Source organism: Nicotiana attenuata, unplaced genomic scaffold, assembly GCF_001879085.1.
Source record: "Nicotiana attenuata strain UT unplaced genomic scaffold, NIATTr2, whole genome shotgun sequence".
NCBI lineage: Eukaryota > Viridiplantae > Streptophyta > Magnoliopsida > Solanales > Solanaceae > Nicotiana > Nicotiana attenuata.
Genome location: NW_017673868.1, coordinates 83067 through 107208, shown reverse-complemented (window position 1 = coordinate 107208; position 24142 = coordinate 83067). Strand labels below are relative to the sequence as shown.

General features: G+C 39.5%; 1 long non-coding RNA gene across 1 annotated transcript; it reads left to right on the top strand.

Annotated features, from left to right (window-relative positions):
• Nucleotides 1-4171: 4171 nt before the first annotated feature.
• On the top strand, nucleotides 4172-4803 carry LOC109217496. Its single transcript, XR_002066650.1, has 3 exons — nucleotides 4172-4426; nucleotides 4579-4662; nucleotides 4741-4803. It is a non-coding gene; the product is annotated as an uncharacterized LOC109217496 (long non-coding RNA).
• Nucleotides 4804-24142: the final 19339 nt, after the last annotated feature.

The following is a 24142-nucleotide window of genomic DNA, read 5'->3' as shown; positions in this document are numbered from 1 at the left end:
AAAATGAATTTCCCAAAGTTTTGCCAAAAAGTCAAAAATGCCCCCGGGCCCACGTGGTCAAAACCCGGAGTTCGAGCCAAAACCCGATCACCCATTCCCTCACGAACTCAAATATATAATTTATTTTGAAATCAGACCTCAAATCGAGGTCCAAATCCCCAATTTTTGAAAAACCTAGGTTCTACCCAAAACACCCAATTTCCCCCATAAAAATCCTTGATTTTGAGTTGAAATCATGTAAAAAGATGATAAGAATTGAAGAAAGTTGGTTAAAAACGACTTACAATTGATTTGGAGAAGAAAGGATTCTTGAAAAATCGCCTAAGTGTGTTTGGGTTTGAGAAAATATGAAAAATGGGGTTTAAAATCGGCTAAGTATAAAATTACAGGTCTCATATGTGGGGATTGCGAATATGGGTTCGCAATTGCGAACCCCGACCTCTGTAGATGTGGAAATGCGAAACAGGGTTTGCATTTGCGAACCCTTCAGAAATTCCCAGTTTTCGCATTTGCGATCCTTATGTCGCATTTGCGATAGATTGGTCGCATTTGCGACCTCAGGCGGAAAAGGGAAGCTTCGCATTTGCGATGACAAACATCGCATTTGTGACTGGCCTTCGCATTTGCGAACCATTTGGTCGCATTTGCGATCAGGCCTGCCCAAGTCCCATCTTCGCATTTGCGATGCATGGCTCGCATTTGTGAGACTGGCTTCGCAAGATCAGAAATACCAGCTATTTTTCAAAGTTCAAAATGCAACCGTGGCCTATCCAAAACTCACCCGAGCCCTTGGGGCTCCAAACCAAATATACACACAACCTCAAAAATATCCTACGGACTTATTCGTGCGATCAAATCGCCAAAATAACATCATAAACATCGAATTGAACCTCAAAATCCAAGAATTCTTTCAAACTTCTTAAAACATCAAATTTTTCAATTCAGGTCCGAATCACGTCAAACGACATTCGGTTTTCACCAAATTTCACAGAAACGTCTTAAGTCATATATAAGACATGTACCGAGCGCCGGAACTAAAATACGAGCCCGATACCACCATGTTCTAATCAATTTTCATTTCAAATTTGCATAAACAATATCAGAAAACAATTTCGTTTAAAACTTCATTTCTCGGGCTTGGGACCTCGGAATTCGATTCCGGGCATACGCCCAAGTCTCATATTTTCCTACGGACCCTCCGGGACCGTCAAATCACGGGCCCGGGTCTATTTACCCAAAACGTTGACCGAAGTCAAATTAATTCATTTATTAGCCAAATTTTATCATATTTTATAGATTTTCATATTTAAGCTTTCCGGCTATGCGCCCGGACTGCGCACGCAAATCGAGGTGACTCTAAATGAGGTTTTCAAGGCCTTGGAAATATAGAATTTAATTTAAAACAAGTGATGACCATTTGGGTCATCACATTTGTTGATGATAGCGAGGCTAGTAAGGTACATGATTGAGAGACCGATGGCCTGATTGTGAGGATATTAATACCATAGAGCGTATGTTGTCCGCGTAGCATGTGAGTTGACCGTGCGGGTCCAGTTATTGATACCATAGCGCGTGAGTTGTCCGCGTAGCACGTGAGTTGACCGTGCGGGTCCAGGTATTTATACCATAGCGCGTGAGTTGTCCGCGTTGCACGTGAGTTGACCGTGCGGGTCCAGGTATTTATACCATAGCGCGTGAGTTATCTGCGTTGCACGTGAGTTGACCGTGCGGATCCAGGTATTGATATGGTAGCATGGGATACTAACTAACAATCCTAGTAAGAATGGGATACTAACTAACAATCCTAGTTTGACTAGAACTACAAATATAATCCTACTAAAACAAGAATTAAATTACTAGGAAATAAGATATAACAAATCATAATCTTTAAGGAAACGAAATCCTAATCTTGAATGGATTCTTCGCTTCTTGAATTTCTTGGATTTTTAGGATTCTTGATCTTGCATCATTAAAACTAGTGAAAGCATTCTTCAAACTCACGTTAGAAGAATGTAAGATAGAAAGAAACATCACCCACACCCACACGTTTCTCAAACCCGCAAGATTGCAAGAAGCGTTTAATAAAGGAAGAAGAATGAAATGAAAGATCAATCACGTTTTTGAAGCAAAAGCTTAGAAAAAGTAATCACCAACCTTTATTTTCAGCATATTGAGCCCTTTAAATAGGCCTTACAATGAGTAAAATTGATAAGGTTAAGGAAAACTAATCCTAATTAAACTAGAATAAGAATAAGGCTAAGAAAACATATCCTATGTTATGAAATAATAAAAGAAGAAAGAAGAGTGTTGCAGAGAAAAGTAGGGAGAGAGAATTCTTATTTATTTGGGATGAATTACAATGGAATAGAACCTTCTATTTATAGGGAGAGGGTGACTTAGCCACCAAGTAATAAACCCTAGAATCTCTCTAAATATAGACATTCACCATAAATAAAATTCTATTTATAACACTCCCCCTTGAATGTCTATTCAACAGATAATGTGCCTCGTTAAAACCTTAACTAAAATAAAATCCAGTGGGAAAAAAATTCTAGAGAAGGAAAAGGAGTACACATATCTAACAATACGCCTTTTGGTTGCCTCGTTAAAAACCTTGCAAGGAAAACCCAGTGGGACAAAGAAGAAAGAAGAAAGAAGAGTGTTGTAGAGAAAAGTAGGGAGAGAGAATTCTTATTTATTTGGGATGAATTACAATGGAATAGAACCTTCTATTTATAGGGAGAGGGTGACTTAGCCACCAAGTAATAAACCCTAGAATCTCTCTAAATATAGACATTCACCATAAATAAAATTCTATTTATAACATCCTAACTAAAATTGGAAAAAGAATTCTAGTAAGGACGGGATACCAACTAACAATCCTAGTTTGACTAGAGTTACAAATATAATCCTACCAAAACAAGAATTAAGAGCCCGTTTGGCTTAGCTGGTTTAGAGTAGCTCATAAGCATTAGGTGCTGAAAAGCACTTTTAAGTGCTGAAGCTGATTTAAAAAATAAGCAGTTACGTGTTTGGATAAAAGTACTGAAATTAATAATAAGCAGCTGAAGAACCGGGTATACGAAAAGTTTTATCTTAAAAAGAAGTATTTTAGGGATAGAATAGTAAATATTTTGGTCAAACCTAAAGTGCTTATAAGCTGAGTTTGATAAGTTGGGGGAGACCAACTTATGGCTTTTGGCTTATAAGCACTTTTAATTTTACCAAACGCGTAGATAAGTCAAAAAGTGCTGATAAGCCAGTTTGACCAGCTTATAAACTTAGTCAAACACCCACTAAATTACTAGAAAATAAGAAATAACAAATCATAATCTTTAAGGAAACGAAATCCTAATCTTGAATGGATTCTTCGCTTCTTGAATTTCTTGGATTTTTAGCATTCTTAATCTTGCATCATATAGTTAGCTTACCCCGAGGCGAATTGGTGGGTTCATTTTGATTCTATTAAATGTATAGATTACATTTTAAATATTACATCGTGAACAACTTAGTTATGTTGTTATCTTGAAAATTTAAAAAAAATTATCTTGGATATTGAATTATGGTTGTCATTGTAAGGTTAAGGTGGCTGTCAATCTATTTCCGGCACCTCTTCCTTTTTTTTGAACGGAGTTGTTTTGATTTTACTAGTAGAAACAACATAGTTCGTGACTTCTCTTTGAAAGATGTGTATTCTACAGAAAAGGATCTTGCGTCAGTGATAATGTTTGTATATCAATGACGTATGAAATAGTGTACTAAAATATCGTGGCTTCTCAAGTATCAGCTGTCCCAGATTCTAGAGTGTTGATGACTACCTTATTTTTCCGCTCTAGTCTATGTAGTATCGCTCTTAAATACAGAATTCCTAACGTCATATTTGTTTTTATGTTTAAACGCTCAGATTTCCTCATTTCTTGGTTGTCTATTCAATTTTTTTGGTTGGATCTCATTGGTGTCTTTTTTAGTTTCAGGTGTTATCACTACTGAATTCTTTGTTTTGGTCATCATCTTGTTTACCTAAAATAACAAATACATACTTTGAACTGTAAATTTCTCTGTTGTTTGTATAACATTTTATATGTACAAGTTGTTAGTGCAGATTTGATGTTTAACTAATATAAATTGCTCGAATTGCAGATGTCGATCGATAAAAAGCATTTACCGTCACCTTGCTGTCCGCAGAAAAGAAAGCAACAGTACTCAGCAGAAACAGTCTCTAAAATTAACTGTAGGAGACGTGATCTGTACAGGCAGTTATCAATTGATAAAAGAGATTTGCTTTTACCACAACGATGATTAAAAAAGCTTGAATTAAATAAGGGTCAAAACGCGCTGCTTGAATATACCAAACAAACTGCTGGGTTTGAGTTACCTACACAAAAAACTCTGACGATGGCTGACCCACCATGTGCTAATGGGACAGGTTAGAAACCAAAAACGATTTATTCCAGAAAAAGGCACATTTACACACACTGCTTGTAGACACCAATATATGCATGTATATATGTTTTCTTCTTCGTGACTGTACCTAAATACAATTTGCTCTTGCTAAACATATCTGGGTTCGCATATTAGCCGGTGTATCTTCGGTTACGGAGGCAGTAGCTGATTGTAACAAAGGAAAAAATATTACTGACCACTTCTCCGTTTCCGAACATGGTAAGTGAGTGGAAATATGTTGTTTCAGTTTGACTGTACTCATTTTTAATATATTAATTAGAATTGTTTGTATGTTAGCTTCGACCTCTGGTGTACCCTGTGAACAGCATCATGCAAATACATCTACTGTCATAAATAAAGGTTTGTCTCCGTTTAATCTTATAACGCCGTTTACTCTTATATCACCATTTACTGCTACTCTCTTATCAACACTGATGGGATATATTGTTGCAACTAATATACACATGTTATAGATAAAAAATAATACTTCTTCCGTTTCATATTAGATGATGTACTTTCCTTTTTAGTCTGTTCCAAAATAAATGACACATTTCTAAATTTAGAAATAATTCAACTTTAAACTCTTCATTTTACCCATTTATCCTTAATGAGAACCTTTTATAGCCACACAAATGGCATGGCCCCACAAACCTTTTACCCCTTAAGCTTTTAAAATCACAAGTTCCAAAAGTCTTCTTCTTTTTTCTTAAACTCCGTGTCGAGTTAAACTACCCATCTAATATGAAACAAAGGGAGTAGGTTGGAACTGAAACATTAGAGAACTACCAAGTGGTGCAACCATTTTAAAAATTGTATCGAACTGTAATATTGTGGAGCAAAAAGGTTTGAATATGAGCTGCCAACATTTTGTTGTAGCAATAGTTCAGTTAGGTTGACGTCAAATGAAATGCCTAATGAACTCTTGAATTTATATTTAGGCAATACCGAAGAATCTGAATACTTCCTTACCTACCTTAGACTATACAATAATATGTTTGCATTTACTTCAATTCACTTAGGGTGAACTACAACAGAGTACTAGCAAAAAGAAATCAAGGAATCTACACATTTAGAGTAAAGGTCAAATGTATTACTTCATAAATAATTTGATTCCAAGAAATTCGCGACCAATAAATTTATAGTTGTATTTTGGGAAAATGCATAAGTACCCTCCCTCACCTATACCCGGAATCCCAACTACACACCTTTTCTTTTGCGAGAATTCTGTTACCCCAAGCTTATTTTAAAATTATTTGCACCCTTAATGCTGACGTGGCACAGTGTGTGTATTTCAAAGCAAGAAAAAACGATTTTCAGATTAACTTTTATTCTTTTTTACCATTTTTTCTTACTTTTTTTTCCTTTTCCTTTTCCTTTTCCTTTTTCTTTTTCTTTTTTCTTTTACTTTTTTTTTCGTTTCTTCTCTAATTCCGGCGGATATTCATTCACCGGCGACTTTGTCTAACCGTTTTTCTTCCATTTTTTCTTTTCACACTCAAATTAAACTCTCAAAAAGATCTATTCATAAGCAAAGCAAAATACACTTAGATTTGGGGGAAAAAATTCATCATCGGAAAACCTTCCCACGCCGGAAAAAAATGATGTATTGAAATTTTAACTGGAAAAAGTTTTCTCAGCTTATATTCAGTTTTATTTCTTTTGCTCTTTCTCCCACACATAAATTATACTTTCAAGAAAAATTTATATATATATAAAACAAAACACACTTAGATCGGAATAAAAATCTGTCGCCGGAAAAAAAATTCGCCGGAAAAAATGATGTTTGTGAAATTCCGACGACCACCATTTTATGCCGCCGGTGACCAAAACAAAAATAAAAGAGAATAAAATAACCAAAAAAATTGAGAATAATAAGAAATAAGAAAAAAAGATAAGAAAAAGAAGAAAGAGTAAAAAAAGTAGTAAAAATACATGTGGGGACGCGTGTAGCTCACAACTTGCCAAGAGTTTGGTTGTCAGCGTTAAGAGTGCAAATAATTACGTTTAAAATAAGTTTAGGGGGTAATAGGATTCCCGCAAAGAAAAAGTGTATAGTTGGGAATACGGGTATAGGTCAGCGGAGTACTTATGCATTTTCCCTTGTATTTTTATGATGAGAACGCAGAAATATTAAATCAAAGGGCTTCTTCAGATATACTTAGACAATCAATTGTTGAGATAAATATAGCAAAAACTCTACATTGTTGTCTTAAGCTGCACCATCATAGCAAGAGGCGCGGTGATCAAAATACATACGTCGCTACCTTTATCGCTTAAGCTTTTAAACAGCTTAAGCTTTTAAACAACTCGAGGGCCGGCTAATCTAATCCTGAGCCGAGGTTTATTGGAAATAGCCTCTCTATCTCCATAAGGTAGAGGTAAAGTCTGCGTACACACAATCCTCCCCAAACCCCACTATGTGGGATTATACTGGGTATGTTGTTTTTGTTGTTAAGGGTAGGGAAACTATCCACGAAAAAATAAAGGTATAATTTATAACCAAATTTGCAGTCGTGGGTGTTGAATTCATCATTCTGCGCTTGCGATGAGAAATTTTGAAGCATAATTCTTCTCTTAGGTTTCAACCTTGGTAGATGCACTGCCGCTTTTTTAACAATGGTCCTATGCTATCAAAAACGAAATTCTAGAACCATCTGTTTATCTTTTTCATCTTGAACGCACAAAAGAAGGCGCTCAATTCTCTTTCTTCTCATCTCTTCATATTCTTATCCAAGTATGCTTTTCTTTCAATTTTTGCTCAATTTTCATGCTGTTCTCTCAGATTTTTCCAAAGTTTTATCTACTTTTGTTAAATCTGTATCGCTCTTTGTTCGTTTTTTAATTTTTTTAAGTTACTACGCATGCACATGTTTAGCTGCTTTCTTTCCTGTCTTCTGATGGCTTTGGTGATTTATGGTTTGGGTTTGCCTGAGCATCATTGTGAAGATTCTGAAACATAAATTGCAAACTAGCTTTGGAAGTGTATTTTGCATTTGTCGTACTTGTAGTTTATTGATATTCCTCAATCAAACACTACAAGAAAATGGGGCTTTAGCAAGGGGAAATTTGGTCGTTAAAAGTCCAATTCTGGTCGTTATAAGTTATTAACGACCGAAAAAAATCCAGTCGTCACCGGTTAAAAGTCCCGACGTTATAAGTTGATGACCGGTTTATAATCCGATCGTTAAAGGATCATTAGCGACGACATAATTTTCGGTCGTTAAATATGCTTTTTAGCGACATGATTTTCCCCCCGCTAATTTGTTATCCGATCGTTGAAAGTCTTTGTATTAAGTCAATCCAAGGGCTTTTAACGCGATATTCCCTTCGTTAATTGTATAAGTACTTTTAACAACCAAAATTCTCTTCGTTAATAGTCATTTATCTATTTGAGAAACCTATCATTAAAGAGTTTTAATGACCACATTTTTCTTTGCTAATATGAAAATGTAATAAATATAATGAAAATTTAAATTACGTGAATAGTAATAATTATTTATATGCTTTCATACACACTCAACAACATTGGAAAATAAACCAAATACTTGATATCTTGTTAATACAAAGAACTAAGTATCATATTTGAAAGCAGTACAAATAAAATCACATAAAGGATGTACTAGTAGTTTGCAATAGGTCAAAGGGGAACAAATTAAGTAAGATCATCTTCCTCGAACTCTTTAGCCTTCAATGTTTCCTCCACTCTTAGAAGAAGTGTTGTCCTCCAAGCATCCCGTGGAGTGAAGATATTTAAGTAGATTGTAAAAAATCGATGTAAAATTACAACATAGTAATATATGCTCAAGTCAATTAAGCATCCAAGTATGAATCCACGAAGCAGTGATAACAAAAAGAATTAAACCACCTTATTAGATAATTTCAAGATTGAGTGTATTTTAGAAAACCAGGTAAGCAAATGAATTCTATTGTTCTATTAAGTCAGCAACCTCAGGCACGCACTTGCATAGCCATTGCACATGTCAAATTCTGCTTTCAAATGACAATGCATTAAGTCAAGCTTGAAGGTCAAGTAAAGCTACTTCTGTACCAAATGCATCTACTGCCCCATAAATTATAAAACCTGCATCCTCTTCTCATACAAGTTTATCCTGACAATCATACCCTCTACCTGCGATGACCCAAAAGGTCATCACTGGTTTTTGAATTAAATTCTTTATTTTCGAGACCTTGAAAACCTCATTTAGAGTCATCTCGATTTGCGTGCGCGGTCCGGGCGCGTAACCGCAAAGCTTAAATATGAAAATTGGTGAAAAATGATAAAATTTGGCTAATAAATGAATTAATTTGACTTCGGTCAACGTTTTGGGTAAACGGACCCGGACCCGTGATTTGACGGTTCGGAGGGTCCGTAGGAAAATACGGGACTTGGGCGTATGCCCGGAATCGAATTCCGATGTACCAAGCCCGAGAAATGAATTTTTAAAGAAAATTATTTTTTGAAATTGTTTAAAGGAATTTGAAATGAAATTTGATTAGAACATGATGATATTGGGCCCGTATTTTAGTTCCGGCGCTGGGTACAGGTCTTATATATGATTTAAGACGTTCCTGCGAAATTTGGTGAAAAACGGATGTCATTTGACGTGATTCGGACCTAAATTGCAAAAGTTGAGGTTTAAGAAGTTTTGAAATATTTCCTTGATTTTGAGGTTTAATTCGTTGTTAAAGGTGTTATTTTGGCGATTTAATCGCACGGTTAAGTTCATATGATGTTATTGAGTTAGTGCGTATGTTTGGTAAGGAGCCCCGAGGGCTCGGGTGTGTTTCGGATGTGTTACGGAAAGTTTTGGGCTTAAGAAAAGTTGCAGAAAACAGCTGTTCTGGTGTACTGATATTTTCTTCTTCGCGTTCGCGGGATGGCCCTCGCGAACGCGATGTGTAAATTATGCTGAAGGAATTTCCTTCTACGCGAACGCGTAGCTCAGGTCGCGAACGCGAGGCGTTGTGGGGTTATCCCTTCGCGAACGCGGTCCTGGCCACGCGAACGCGAAGGCTAATTGAGCCTGGGTGGGGGTGGGGCATTTGTTCTATGCGAACCCGATCCTTTGGACGCGAACGCGAGGGCTCGAGGGGTTCCCTCTCCGCGAAAGCGAGCCCAATGTCGCGAACGCGAATGTCTTCAGGCCTGACTCATCGCCAACACGATGAGCCTGTCGCGAACGCGAAGGGCAATTTCGCCCCGTCATTTTAAAAGACCAAAACAGAATACTTACGGGATTTTCATAAAATTTCATAAACCTCTTCTTCTCCAAAGCTCTTAGGCGATTTTTGAAGCATTTCCTCACCATAATCTCTTGGGTAAGTAATTTTTAACTTGTTATCTTCCATTTTTGTCAACACCCACTAGATTTCTAGGCCTAAAACATGTGATTAAGGGTAGAAAATTAGGGATTTGGGTTGAGTGAGGGCTTTTTTATATATATATATATATATTTATGATTTAGACCTAAGGTTGTATGGTGGGCCGGGCCTGGGCCAAAATGGGCTCTGGCGGTCCCGGGCTTCGCGGTCCCGGGCTTCGTGGGCTCAACGGGTAGGACCAGCCCGTGACGGGCCTAAGCCCATATGGTCCTGGGCTAAATGGGCCGGGCTCGTGGGCTTAGCGGGCCTAATGGGCTTTTTTTATTTCCGGGCTTTATTTTTTTAATTTTTTTTATTTAAGGCAATTTCTTGTAAACCATATGTGAATGTATATATATAAATTGCTCTTATGCATGGCTATATAAATATATGTAGTATATATAATATAGAAATCTAATTATTAAAGTGTTTGACGAAAATGTAAAATAACAAATCAATAGTAAAACTAAATTGGCATGCATAATAAATTAATAACAAAGTACAACATGAAGCATAAATACGTCTAATAATTTTAAAATAACACAAATTGTTGAAAAATCTTAAAGACGAATTTGCGGATAAATACCCTCAACACAATACTTTATATGCCTCCTTAAAATGCCTGTGGTACGCCCTGAACGAAAATTTAAACTCTTCCACAGTTCTTGCACTTTAATATTTGGCCTTCTTCATTTTCTTCAAGCACTTCATAGTATTGCGAAACAAATAAGCGCACTCTTTCCGAACGAGGCATGATTTAACTTGAAAATTGAGATTGAGACTTGAAGTCTTGAAAATTGGAGATTGAGAGATTGAGAGAAATTTAGATTGAGAAATGAGTATTGAGTATTGAAATGAAGAAGAGGGAGGGGGTACTTATAGTGTTAGAGAAGGTTAGTTTTGTAAATTGGAAAAAAAACGGCTATTTGTGCAATTAATATGACCGTTGGTGGTCATTGGGGGTGGGGCCCTCATTTTGAAAAATCTTGTTTTGTAGTATATATAGTACTACTTCTTCATGTAAATATTTTCTTGTAGTATATATTGTATGTTATGTAATATAGTTCCCTTATATATTATTTCTTTAGTAATATATTGTATGTTGTGTATATAGTATTCCCTTATATAATTTGTTTGTACGTAATCTATTGTATGTTATTTATATATATCCTTATATATTTTATTGTAGTATATTATTGTATGTTGTAATATATATTCCTTATATCTTTTGTAGTATATTATTGTATGTTTTTGTATATATATTCCCTTATATATTTTCTTGTAGTATATATTGTATGTTATGTATATATATTATAGCTTATAAATAATTGCAAGTTAAAGACAAAAAAAATATTGCGAAGAGATATTTCAAGGGATGTCTTATAATTTTTTATACCAAAAATGGCATATCTTTCTTTAGTTCTTCTCCCCCCATGGAATGAGCACACAAGCTACTAATACGTCCACCATTAAAAGGAAAAAAAACTAAAGAAGATATGCCAAAGTACAAGTTACACCATAATCTACATTGTATCTCTAACAAATTCATAAATCCTTCAAGTTCGGAGGAGGTTCCGTTGGTGGTGGCGGAAAAGAAGCTTGTTCATCACCGCTTCCGGGCGAAGCAGTCATCCCCGCAAGTCCCGCTATCATTTCTTCATAAGCTTCGTCTATCTCCGGTTGTGATTCTGCAAGTCCAAAGTTTCTTTCTTCCGAGCGGATCCAATCTCTGAATAGTACTGATTTTTCAAGCTCTCCTCATCTGACCGCTATGATCACCTATTTGAAGTCTTGCTTGACTGAAAGCGCTCTCTGATGCAACTGTTGAAGCTTGAATAGAAAAAAAATCCCGACCAATCCTTGCAAGAACCGGAAAATGTTTTTCCCTTGTCTTCCACCATTCCAAAAGATCAAAGGTGCCGTCTGGATTCTCCTTTTCAAGTCCCTGCGACAAATAAACTTGAAGCTCATTTAGATGTGAAGTCTCATCAAAATTATCACCTTGAGAACCCCTAAACTCCGTCCAAGATTTAAGTGCTTGTAGGCCCGCAGCTCTTTTAGATGATTGTGAACTAGACGAAGTAGGGGTTGGAACATTTGGCCTAGCATGATCTAATGCAAGTTGATAAGCATTATAAATTGTTTGAGCATTTATTTTAATTGAGGCTTTTGCCTCTGCAAGTGTAGAAAATTCCTCAACTGAAAGATCTAAAGCCTTATAAATATTTGAGTACCAAAAGTGAGGACCTCCTAATTTCATTGTAGGATTTAACATTGCAGCAACACCATAAATAGGGGGATAGGGAAAAAATATTTTTTAAACTTTTCTTTCATTGCATTTATAGCAAGTTTATAAATTTCCCCACCCTCCGAAAATTCAACAAACAAATCACATAGTGCTGCAATATAAACTAAACAATTTGAAATAGTAGGATAATATTGTCCAGAAAATGCATTTGTAGCAATTTGAAAATGTTCTAAAAAATCTATAAGAATTTTGACATTCGTCCAATCTTGATTTGTAAGGATTTCATCATCATCTTCACCACCAACACGAGCATTAAACGTTGCATTAATTGGGTTTCTATATTCATATGCAACTACTAAACTTTCGTACATATAATTCCATCTAGTTGGACAAGGTTTAGGAACCTTTCTTTCTCTAAGGCCAAATTCATCACATTTTTTAAAATACTCTCTAAGTCTACTTCTACGGTTTGAATAAAAAAGCCAATTAAGAGCCATTCTAACCTTTTCAATTTCTAAATTTAAAATTCTCATACCATCACCGACGATTAAATGGTAAATGTGACAAATACATCTCACATGGAAACAGTTACTAAATGCAGGATTTAGTGTTGTTGTTAGTATGCCTATAGCACTAGTGTTACTAGAAGCATTATCCATAGAAATTGCCATTATTTTATCTCTAATGCAAAAATATCTACAAATATTTGCAACAGTGTTAGCAATAAACTTACCTGTGTGACGTGAATTAATTATTCTATACGCAATAATGCGTTTTTGCATTATCCACTCCTCGTCTATCCAATGACTTGTAACAGTTAGATAATCACAGTCATTATTACTTCTACCAATATCAGTAGTAATAGAAATCCGATTAGTTATATGAGTAAATAAATACCGCAAATATTGTTCATATTCATGTTTATATTTATAAATATCGCTCTTAACTGTTGCGCGAGGCCAACCTTTATAAGTAGGATTAAAAACTTTTCTAATATAATGCACAAAATTAGGGTTAGAAGGAAAAGTATATGGTAAGCACATAAAGGTAACCATCTTTGCTAATTCTTCACGATCTTTATTAGGATCGTAATATAAAATACCACCGGTCACAGTGTTAATTCCTGGTTGAACTAGATTTTAACCTGTACTAGGGTTAACCGCAGTATCTACACTTGTCCCCTCTTGCTGCGCTTTCATTTGTAAATATTTAACTTTATCTCTAGCGTGTGTTTGTATGTGCCTAGCCAAACTACCCGTACCGCTACGGTCTCCAGTATATTTATGCGCCGGCAATTTCCCACAAGTTTTACACTTAGCCTTATTTTGTTCTCTTACTTGAGTAAAAAAATTCCAAACTGTTGATGTTTCTAGGCGTTTAGAAGGTTGTCTATTAAAAGTAGGGGTTTCTACAGGTGGGTCGGGCGGGGCATCAGTTGGGTTATTAACAGGACTAGTAGATGAATCATCTAAATCCGGTTAGGTTTCATCTACATCCTCATTTTCCTCATCATTTTCTAAGATAGTTTGATTAGGATAAAGAGCATTCATAACTTCTTCATTTAATTGTTCACCTGGTGCAACATTATGGCAAAATTCACTATCGGAAAATTGAAAACAAGGGTTATCACTATCAAGAATAATAGGAGCAGCAGGACGGGTAACAGGTCTGGGTCGGGGAGCCGGGGGAAGGGTAGTAGGTTGGAGACTACTTTCACCAATTTTAGCTTTTCCCTTACCACCAAATATTTTTTTCAAAGAAAATGCCATATTAATTACAATTATGCAAACTAAAAACACAAAAATATATTCTTAAAACTTAAGAGTTGGAACGAGTTTACCGAATTGCCGAACAACTTCTTGAAAATTGAAAATCGTTGAAGACTTGAAGACTTGAATACTTCAATTCACCAACTTCACAATTTTTCACGAAATTGCAATAATAAAATAAGCAATTATAGAAGAGAAATTAGATATAGATTGAGAGAGATTGAGAGAGATTGAGATAGACTGATGAATTGGTGAGTGAAAATGAAAGAATGAGGGGTATTTATAGTTGAGAATTGGAAAAAAGTGTAATTATATAAAGTTTGGGGTTAAAATAAAGTTTGGGGGCCAAATGGCTATTTTTTAAAGTTCCAAACGGTTGAAAATTAAAGGCCAACGGCTAGATTTTAAAATCTGACCGTTGGTCTTTTAAAAAAAAAAAAAATTTTATTTTAAAAAAGAGCCGTTAGAGCCCGTTAGGCCCGGTTGAACCGGCCCATGACCGCCTGCCGGTCCCGGGCTTAGCGGTCCCGGTCTCGTGGCCCTCATGCAAGGGACCAGCCTGCCACGGGCTTTCTACACCATCAGGGACCGACCCACCGGGACCGTTTAGCCCGTTAAGACCGCGGGCCCGGTCCGGTCCCGGTCCCAGACCGGCCCACAATACAACATTATTTAGACCTCGTTTTGTGGTCGAATTTTGGAACAAATTATATATTTGGGCTCGTGGCTGAATGGGTGACCGGATTTTGGGCCCGGGGTCAATTTTTGAATTTTTGGGAAGAATGATTAAAAAACTATAATTAAGCATTGGAATTTGATTGTTTAGCATTTATTGATGTTATTAATTCGATTATGTATAGATTCGATTGTGTTGGAGCCAAATTCAAAAGGAAAGGCGGTATTTGAGGATTGAGTTGGTCGTGGAAGTTCGAGGTAAGTGTTCGGTCTAACCTAGCTTGAGGGATAGGAGTTGAGTCCTATTTGCTAATTGTTTCTTGTTGAGTACGACGTATAGGCATGGTGATGAGTATCTATACGTTGGTGTCGAGCATGACCGTGAGTCTTAAATTGTAGTTTGTTATGTTCTTAAATTATACTACGGATGCTTTAATTGATGATCCTCGATATTGAGTAAGGATTGAGTTTGTTTCCGTGGAAAGTACTTGTGATTGGGTATTGGTGTTATCTGGGATGAGTAGAAGTTGAGTTAAGATTGGGTATAGCTGATTCTCCCTTGTCGGGACATGTTTATTTTACTGTTAAGTCCCTTGCCGGGACAGAGTAGTTATTGATGATCCCTTGCCGGGATACTTGGTATAGTTGTTGTTGATATTGTATATATATGGATTGGGTTGCATGCCGCAATAATATTAAATATGGATCGGGTTGCACGCTGCAATAATATTAAATATGGATCGGGTCGCACGCCGCAACAATACTAAATATGGGTCGGGTTGCACGCCGCAACAATTGTTATATTGGATCGGGTTGCACGCCGCAACAGTGTTAAATGTTATATTGGATCGGGTTGCGCGCCGCAACAGAGTTATTATCATTGTTTGGTTGTAGATTCTGAGCTGTTCTTTCATATTTCTTTTAAGTTTCTACTGGATTCGATATGTTTCCCGAAGCATGTACCCCCCTCCCATTTAGACTGTTACTTCTGTTATTTTTCTGCCGTATGTTATATAACTGCACAGGTTTATCTGGAGTCTGGTCCTAGCCTCGTCACTACCTCGTCGGGGTTAGGCCAGACACTTAATGGGGTCGGTTGTGCTGATGCTACACTCTGCACTATGTGCAGATACCGGAGCATCTTTTGAGCAGTAGCGCTTGGGGAGCCAGCCTTCAATCCACAGAGACTCCGAGGTAGCCCTGCAGACGTTCGCAGGCCCGGCGTCTCTTCTATCTACTTATATGTTCTGTTTTCATTCGTATCCGAGACAGACTGTATTTCTTTTCTTCAGACACCTGTATGTAGTATTCATAGACAGTCCGTGAATGTTGTGGCACCGGTTTCTGGGTAGAGACACGTGTTGGCATTTCATATTTGTTTTGGTATTATATTAGTCTAAGTCTTCCACTTAATTTCATCTTCCGCAATTATTTAAATGTTAATCACCTGTTATTACTAGATGATAAAAAGGATTTAAACGAAAGAGTTAAAATTTCTAAATTCCGTGGCTCGCCTAGCTTCTACGAGTAGGCGCCATTACGATTCTCGAGGGTTGAAAATCTGGGTCGTGACACTACCCTCCTTAAAATCAATATTTTTTTTAAAACAAATATCAGGGTTCAGTGCACCATCTCCGGTCCTCAATTTTATCCATTTCCCTATACCTTAACTTGCAAAGAATCTAGGTCTCCTTCAGATAAATATGCCTTTTGATATGCTCCAACAGTGAGAATACTGGTGGTCAAACCAAAGTAGAGTTATTTGCTGGTATAAAACGTTGGTAACTATCCAGCTAGGAAATATATCTAGATGCCATAAACCAAAATATAGCAGTTAAACATTAGTGGTTATGCTACAGTTACATAAAACACAAATAATTAAATTAAGCACCACTGCTGCATTTGAAGTTAAAAAACCAGCAGGTTTCAGTGAAGTTAAAAAACCAGCAGGTTTGAAACCTACTGCTGTGCATATTCAGACGCAAGGTGTTGAAGCTGTGAAAGTTTTAGATTGTGCAACTGATGCAGGTGTTAAGGGAAAGGAAACAGCTGGGTAGTTGCAACAAATAACAGATGATCAAGCAAAAGATAGAGTACAAGTAGGAAAAGGAGAAAAAAGCTGTGCAGTTGTTTGTGAATTCAGGTAGAACTGGTGCAGTTCCAGCACAATCTACTAAACCTAATGAACTATTGGAACAGGGTTACAAACTCCCTACTCTATGTTCAGACCTGTAACATCATCTGTCTGCTTCATCTCATGAAAGCATGATCGAAGAGTTACTGAAAATCTTATAGCTATAGCGAGCTACTGGTAGTAGTTTGTGCTAATGTTTAGAAAACAGATGAATGACGAAGAGCTACTCTAGTACTTTGCACTGATTTTTCAGGAAAAATGAATAAAGAAGCTAAGGGATGTCCTCATAATCAGTTAGCAAGTAAAAGGTTCTCATTCTCAGTACCAAGTCATTCAGAATGAACCCTTCACCTGCTACCGATTGGAGTAGATAAAACAGATGCATAACAAATTCTTTATAGATATCAGCAAGTGCAAAAAAAATCTTCCAGCAATGCTATTAAGCTAAGTCCATAAAGTCACTGACTCTTCTATTTTCACAAAGTATTAATACCATACTTTGTGACCTTCATTGATGATCATTCACGTAAGCTCTGGGTGTATCCTTTTAAATCTAAAGATCAAGCACTTGGCGAGTTTAAGGAATTTCAGGCCTTAGCTGAGAGACAGACGGGGAAGAAATTAAAATGTATTCGCACTAACAATGGTGGTGAATATTGTGGTCCCTTTGATAACTATTGCAAGGAACAAGGAATTCGTCATCAGAAAACTCCACCCAAGACACCTCAATTGAATGGTTTGGCAGAGAGGATGAATAGAACTCTAGTTGAAAGAGTTAGATGCCTGCTTTCGGAAGCTAAACTTCCAAATACATTTTGGGCGGAAGCACTTTACACTGTTGCCTATGTTATCAATTTGTCTCCTGTTGTTGCTTTGGATGTATGTCCCAGGCAGAGTTTGGTTTGCCAAAGATGTTTCTTATGATCACCTGAGAGTTTTTGGGTGTAAAGCTTGTGTGCATGTTCCTAAATATGAGAGACCGAAATTGGATGTCAAAACCAAGCAGTGCATCTTTATTGGTTATGGTCAAGATGAGTTTGGATATCGTTTTTATGATCCAGTTGACAATAAACTTATTAGAAGTCGTGGTGCAATATGCTTTGAAGATCAAACTATTGAAGATATTGACAAAGCTGAGAAGGTAGATTCTCAGAGTAATGAGAGCTTAGTTGATATTGATTCAGTTTCAATTGCTAAGGCACCTATTGCACATGAAGAAACCCAAGACAATGATGGAGATAGTGATCAAGATCAAAATGATCATCATGGAGTAGATGTTATGGATGCTCCAGTCGATGAAGTTGTGGTTGATCAGCAACCAATTCCTGCACAGGTAACTACTTCGAATGCTCATGAAACCTCTCTTAGAAGATCTACAAGGGAGAAGCAAAAATCCATGCACTATCCTCCTGATGAGTATGTACTTTTGAATGACATGGGAGAACCTGAGAATTATGATGAAGCTATGTAAGATACTCACAAAGATCAGTGGATCGAAGCCATGGAAGATGAGATGAAGTCACTCCATTAGAATTCTACGTATGAGTTAGTGAAATTGCCGAAAGGTAAGAGAGCTTTATCTACCAAATGGATGTTCAGACTAAAGCAACATAACCATACCTCTGCACCTAGATACAAGGCGAGGTTAGTTGTTAAAGGTTTTGGCTAGAAGAAAGGAGTTGACTTTGATGAAATTTTCTCCCCCGTTGTGAAGATGTCTTCTATTCGTGTTGTTCAAGGCTTAGCTGCAAGTCTAGATTTAGAGGTTGAGCAGATGGATGTCAAGTCTGCTTTTCTTCATGGAGATCTAGATGAGGAGATTTATATGGAGCATTCTGAGGGTTTTGTAACTAAGGGAAAAGAAAATTATGTCTGCAAATTGAAAAAGAGCCTGTATGGATTGAAACAAGCTCCAAGAAAATGGTATTTGAGTTTGAATCTGTCATAGAAGAACAAGTGTATAAGAAAACTTCTTCAGACCACTATGCATTCTTCCAGAAGTTCTCTGATGATGATTTTATTATTTTATTATTTTATGTGGATGACATGCTTATTGTTGGCAAGAATAAATCCAGAATTGCAGTCCTTAAGAAGCAGTTGAGCAAATCGTTTGCGATGAAGGACTTGGGGCCAGCTAAGAAAATCTTGGGCATTCAAATCCACTGACACAGAGATAGAAAGGGGTTATTTCTGTCCCAAAAGCAATACATTGAGAAGGTGCTCAAGAGGTTCAATATGACAGATGCAAAAGTGGTTAGTACTCCTCTAGCTAAACACTTCAAATTAAGTATTAGTCAGAGTCCATCTACTGGTGAAGAGAAAAAGGATATGTCTCGTATTCCTTACTCTTCTGCCGTTGGTAGCTATATGTTTTACTCAAAAGATTTTTGATTCTTCTTTTAAGCAAATCAATCACAGATGAAGGGGTAAATCTTAGCCGAAGATAATAAACTCTAGGATGTTAATGGTAAAGAGAGAGAGCCAGAGAAATAATAGAGAGATAACAAGAAAGATAATAATGTTATATATTTCACCAAAACTGTCTGCCTTTTACAAGACTCGAATCCCTCTTATATATTGAGAGATTTTCCTTAATCGTGGGAACGACGAATTAGGGACTACCTACTACGTCAAATCTGACGCTACTACGATGGCGTCACTCCTTCCACCTCTGGGTCGTACCCCTATGCTGACTCGTAGGTTTTAGGTCAATGGTCATACTCGCTATAGGCCGTGGTCGATCAAATTCGAACCTATACAGTTAGTCCCCGCGCTCGTCGAGGTCGTAACGGGATGCGTCCTTCATGAGCGGACTTGATGCCCCCCCCCCTTTAGGAGGAATTTGATTCACTGAGATATTACGACGCGACCAGTGAGAGGTGGTAGTCACATATGGCGGGAAATCTAGGAGTGCACGCCACCCTGGATGACATCAGCCTTCGTATGCGTCATCATTATGCGGAATTTCGAGGCAAAAGGCTGACGGTTCGGCGCTTGGTTCCCTGCGCTGATTTGAAACCTGCCGCCTCGATTCTGGTGCCATCCAACCCTATAAATAGAGGAAGGATTCAATTCCTTCGGAAAACTTTGGCCATTCTTGATAATTTTCCGGTCTTCTTCTTCCGCCTTCATATCTTCTTTGTTTCCGTTTCTGCCTGGAAGTTCTTAGTTCTTTCACTCAATTTCCATAGCTTACTCCCTTTAAACAAAATCATGCTGAGATCTCGTCGTGCTAACGAAGGGGTTCCTGAGGCCGCTCCGTCAAATGCAGCACCTCTTTCTGACAGCGGAGAGGTGGAGGTAGAAGAGGGTGACAACCCTCTTACAGTGGAGACATTACTACCGAGGCATCCCATTTCTCGGAATGATTTCCTCAAGGACCCGCCCCCTACTCCGAACCCTGTGCTTTCTGAGATGGATCAGACTCACCTCGATGCCCTCCGCATAAAATACGGTATTCCCGCCCACGTAGAGATGACTTTGGCGGAGGGAGACTATGTTGACGTCCACAGTCCTGGGTATTGTGCCTTTTATGAATACCCATTTATGATCGGCTACACCCTTCCTCTCTTTCCTCTAGTGGATGAGTTCTGCAGGTTTTATCATGTTTGCCCGGCTCAGCTTACGCCGTACATGCTCAAGGTGCTTCTGCTGTTGGCTAAGTACGCGGAATTGGCAGAGTGCGGCGTCTCCGTTCATCATCTCCTGCATTTATTTTCACCTGGTATCCTTAGGGGAACCATGGTGCACCTGAGACTTTGTGGTACGAAAGGGCTGGTGGTTGGGACTGATAACCGGGCAAGCCGTAAATTCTGGCATAAGTACTTTCTCATCAAGACCGAGCACGTCGTCTCTAACCCCGCCGGATTCCCAGAGCGGTGGAATAAAGCCCGTAAGTGTCGTAGCTCACTGAGTTCCCCCCCCCCCTATCTTCCTCAATTATTGTAACTTACGGTCATTTGTTATTGCAGCTATGGCTCGTCCACCCCAGCCCGTCACCGATCTCAGGAACTGGGTCGCTGGCCTGCTGCCATGTGGAGGAGACTCGAACTTGGTCTGCCTTCGTACAACGTTATGGCCCTAAGGTTTCCTCAGGTATTTTTTCTACCTTGTTACCCTGTTGGTCGTACGACTTCGCTTAACTGTATAATTCTCTATGACGACAGGTCGGGGAGCTTCTAGGCGAAGGGCACCATCCCAGCTTTCGGTGACCCGTTGCTACCACGGACACTCGCTATATCTTAAGTGAGTCGGTCCGGGAAGGTCGTCCTTTACTCCTTCAACAGGGGGAAGCGTATGGAACCGCGGCCGTGAAAGAAGCGACCTCATTGGCACCGCCTCCGTGTCCTGTTGATGAATCTTCTAATGGTGACGAGCTGTTATAGAGAAAAAGGAGGAGGTTGGAGCTGGGAAAGGGTGTGGCCACTGAGGCTGATGGATGTGGCACATCTCGGACGGCTTCGGTGCCCGTTTTAATGGCTGATGCCATTAGGTCGGGAGGTCACCCCGAGTGGAGAGAGTTGGACCGGGAGCTAGTTTAGTGCGTTCCGCTGAAGGGGGAGCGTCGTCCAATGTCGGAGGAGCTCACGTGGAGGAGGGCGGATCGGGTTCTAATGTCGCCCCGGAGGACGTGGACGAATTTTTGGGTCGCCACACCCGTGTGGAAGTGAGGACGGATGGGTCCGACCGTCATGTGATAATTCCGGGAAGTTACAACTTGCTGCTGAATAGCGAGCAGGTTGTGTCGGCTCTTGCCCTTTTATGTGCCGCTCCTGAAAATGAAACGCTTAGGGTGATGAGTGACGTGGAGTTATCTCGGATGGTTTCCGGTATGGCCTTGCAGGTTGGTTCCGCTTTCTTTTCTTTATGTTGTGTGGTTGGCGTGGTAAAGGCGTATTTTTCTAACTCTGTTTTTCTTTTGTTAGACCCTCGTCCTGGAGGTGGAGAGAGATCGCCGCGACCGAAGAAGGACGAGCCTCTATAAGAAGATGTCGTCGAGGTACCATCAGTACCGTGCTAAACATCGGGCGATGTCTGACATCTATCAATCGGATCCCGAGTTCCAGGTGTTCCGCGAGGGACTTAAGCAGCGGGAGGGCCAATTAGAGCGTAGGATGGAGGACATGAAGAGACGGACGAGGAGCTTGTGAGGGCTATCGCCCGTAACAGCGAACTGGAGGTCCTTCTTAAGGCGAGGGAAGACGAACTTGAATTGAGTCAAGGGGTAACGGCGGAGAACGCCGACCTGCAGCTGAAGGTGGCCGGCTTGAATGCCGAGCTGAGTGCTAAGACGATGGAGATCGACGGACTTAGGGGCGAATTAAATGCCAATGCCGACAAGTTGGCCGCTGCCATTTTCGAGACAGTCTCTTTGGAAGATGCCCTCCGTATATCCAGGTCAGAACTTGCCGGGGAAAGCTCCGATCGTCGAGTCGTAGAGTTCGAAAGGGGTGTTGGGGAGTTAGAGGCGGAGTTGGCCGTCTTGCGTGGGCAAATGGCTTCGCAGGGGCAGAGGAAGCAAATCGTTATTCTCGGCCCTCCACATCTCTTCCTTCGGCCGGTTAGGGCTCTCCTTGTCGCTTGTACGAGTTGTAGGTCTATGCGGAGGCTCGACTTTATGTACATTGGTCTTTTTATGCCGAGAGTCGGGCGACAGAGGCGGAGGTTCGGGCAGTACATACCGAGGCGCGTGCATCTCGCGAGTCGTATGGGTACGACCCTGACACTCCCGATGGGGAGGTGTCACTTCTGATGACGTGAACCGCCTTGACTCGGATTCGTGGTATGAAGATGCCTACCCTACTGGAGGCGATGTGTAGTTTTAGTTTGTACATTCATTTTTTTTGCTTGTAAATTTTTGGACGTGGGTCGTACCGGGACCTATCCGTAGGGACGAATGTACATAATGTTTTTGTTGTAATATAAATTTCACTTTTGTCACTGTCTGTTCGTCGTTTTTCCTTTTTGTTTATCGCATGACACTTGGTCTCTGTTGGGATGTTGTTTCGATTATTATTTAAACGATATCTTGCCGTGATTCAGACGAGTTCGAACTAATGTCGATGGCCTTGGTCATTGGGATGTTGCTTCGACTGTCGTCGAAGTAGTATCCCGTCGTGGTTCGGACGAGGTCGAACTAGTGTCGATGGACTTGGCCATTGGGATGTTGCTTCGGCTGTTGTCGAAGTAGTATCCCATCGTGGTTAGAACGAGGTCGAACTAGTGTCGATGGCCTTGGCCATTGGGATGTTGCTTCGACCGTCGTCGAAGTAATATCCCGTCGTGGTTCGAACAAGGTCGAACTAGTGTTGATGGCCTTGGCCATTGGGATGCTGCTTCGACTGTCGTCGAAGTAGTATCGCGTCGTGGTTCGTCGAGGTCGAACTAGTGCCGATGGCTTTGGCCATTGGGATGTTGCTTCGACTATCGTCAAAGTAGTATCCCATCGTGGTTCGAACGAGGTCGAACTAGCATCGATGGCCTTGGCCATTAGGAGATTTGCATTTCGTACGTACAATGGAGAGTGAATTCTGTTCATACAATGGAGAATGAATTCCGTTCATACAATGGAGAATGAATTCCGTTCATACAATGGAGAATAAATTCCGTTCATATAATGGAGAATTAATTCCATTCATAGAATCGAGAATGAATTCCATTCATACAATGGAGAATGAATTCCGTTCATACAATGGAGATTGAACTGCGTAGTCCCTTCTTTACTTTGACCCAGAGAGTGTATCGACGGGCCGAAGTGATGAATAATTTTCCGATCCACAGGGTATCCCCTTCGCCGCCTCGTTAAAAACCTCCCCGAGAAAACCCGATTGGGACAAAACTCGGGTGAGGGAAAAAAGAGTACGACTTAGGTGACACCTTTCAGAAGTGGAAGTGCTTGAGATGGGCGATGTTCCAGTATTTTTAGAGTAGTTTTCCCTCCATTGTTTCTAGTTAGAATGCTCCTTTGTTCGTTGCTGTTATGATTTTGTACGGTCCGTCCCAGTTTATTCCTAACTTCCCCTCATTTGGGTCCTTTGATGCTAGTGTTTTGGCTTTAAGGACGTAGTCGCCAACTTTGAGTGATCGTACCTTGGCTTTTTTGTTGTAGTATCTCTCTGCTTGCTGCTTCTGGGCTATCATTCTGACATGGGCCATGTCTCTCCGTTCTTCAATTTCATCTAGGTCTTGTAACCTACTTTCTTCGTTATCCGCCCCGCTCATATGGGAGTATCTCTGGTTGGGTTCCCCGAACTCGACAGGTATGACTGCGTCGGTCCCGTAGACAAGCAAGTAGGGCATTTCTCCCGTGCTGGTTTTGGCGTAGTTCGGTATGCCCACAATACTTCAGGCAGTTTTTCGGGCCATAGCCCTTTAGCTTCTTCGGGCTTCTTTTTCAGTATGTTCAGTATCACTTTGTTGGAGGACTCGGCTTGGCCGTTGGCAGCGGGATGATATGGCGTGGAGAGTATCCGCTTGATGTGCCATTTTTTGAAGAATTCAGTCGTTCTCTTT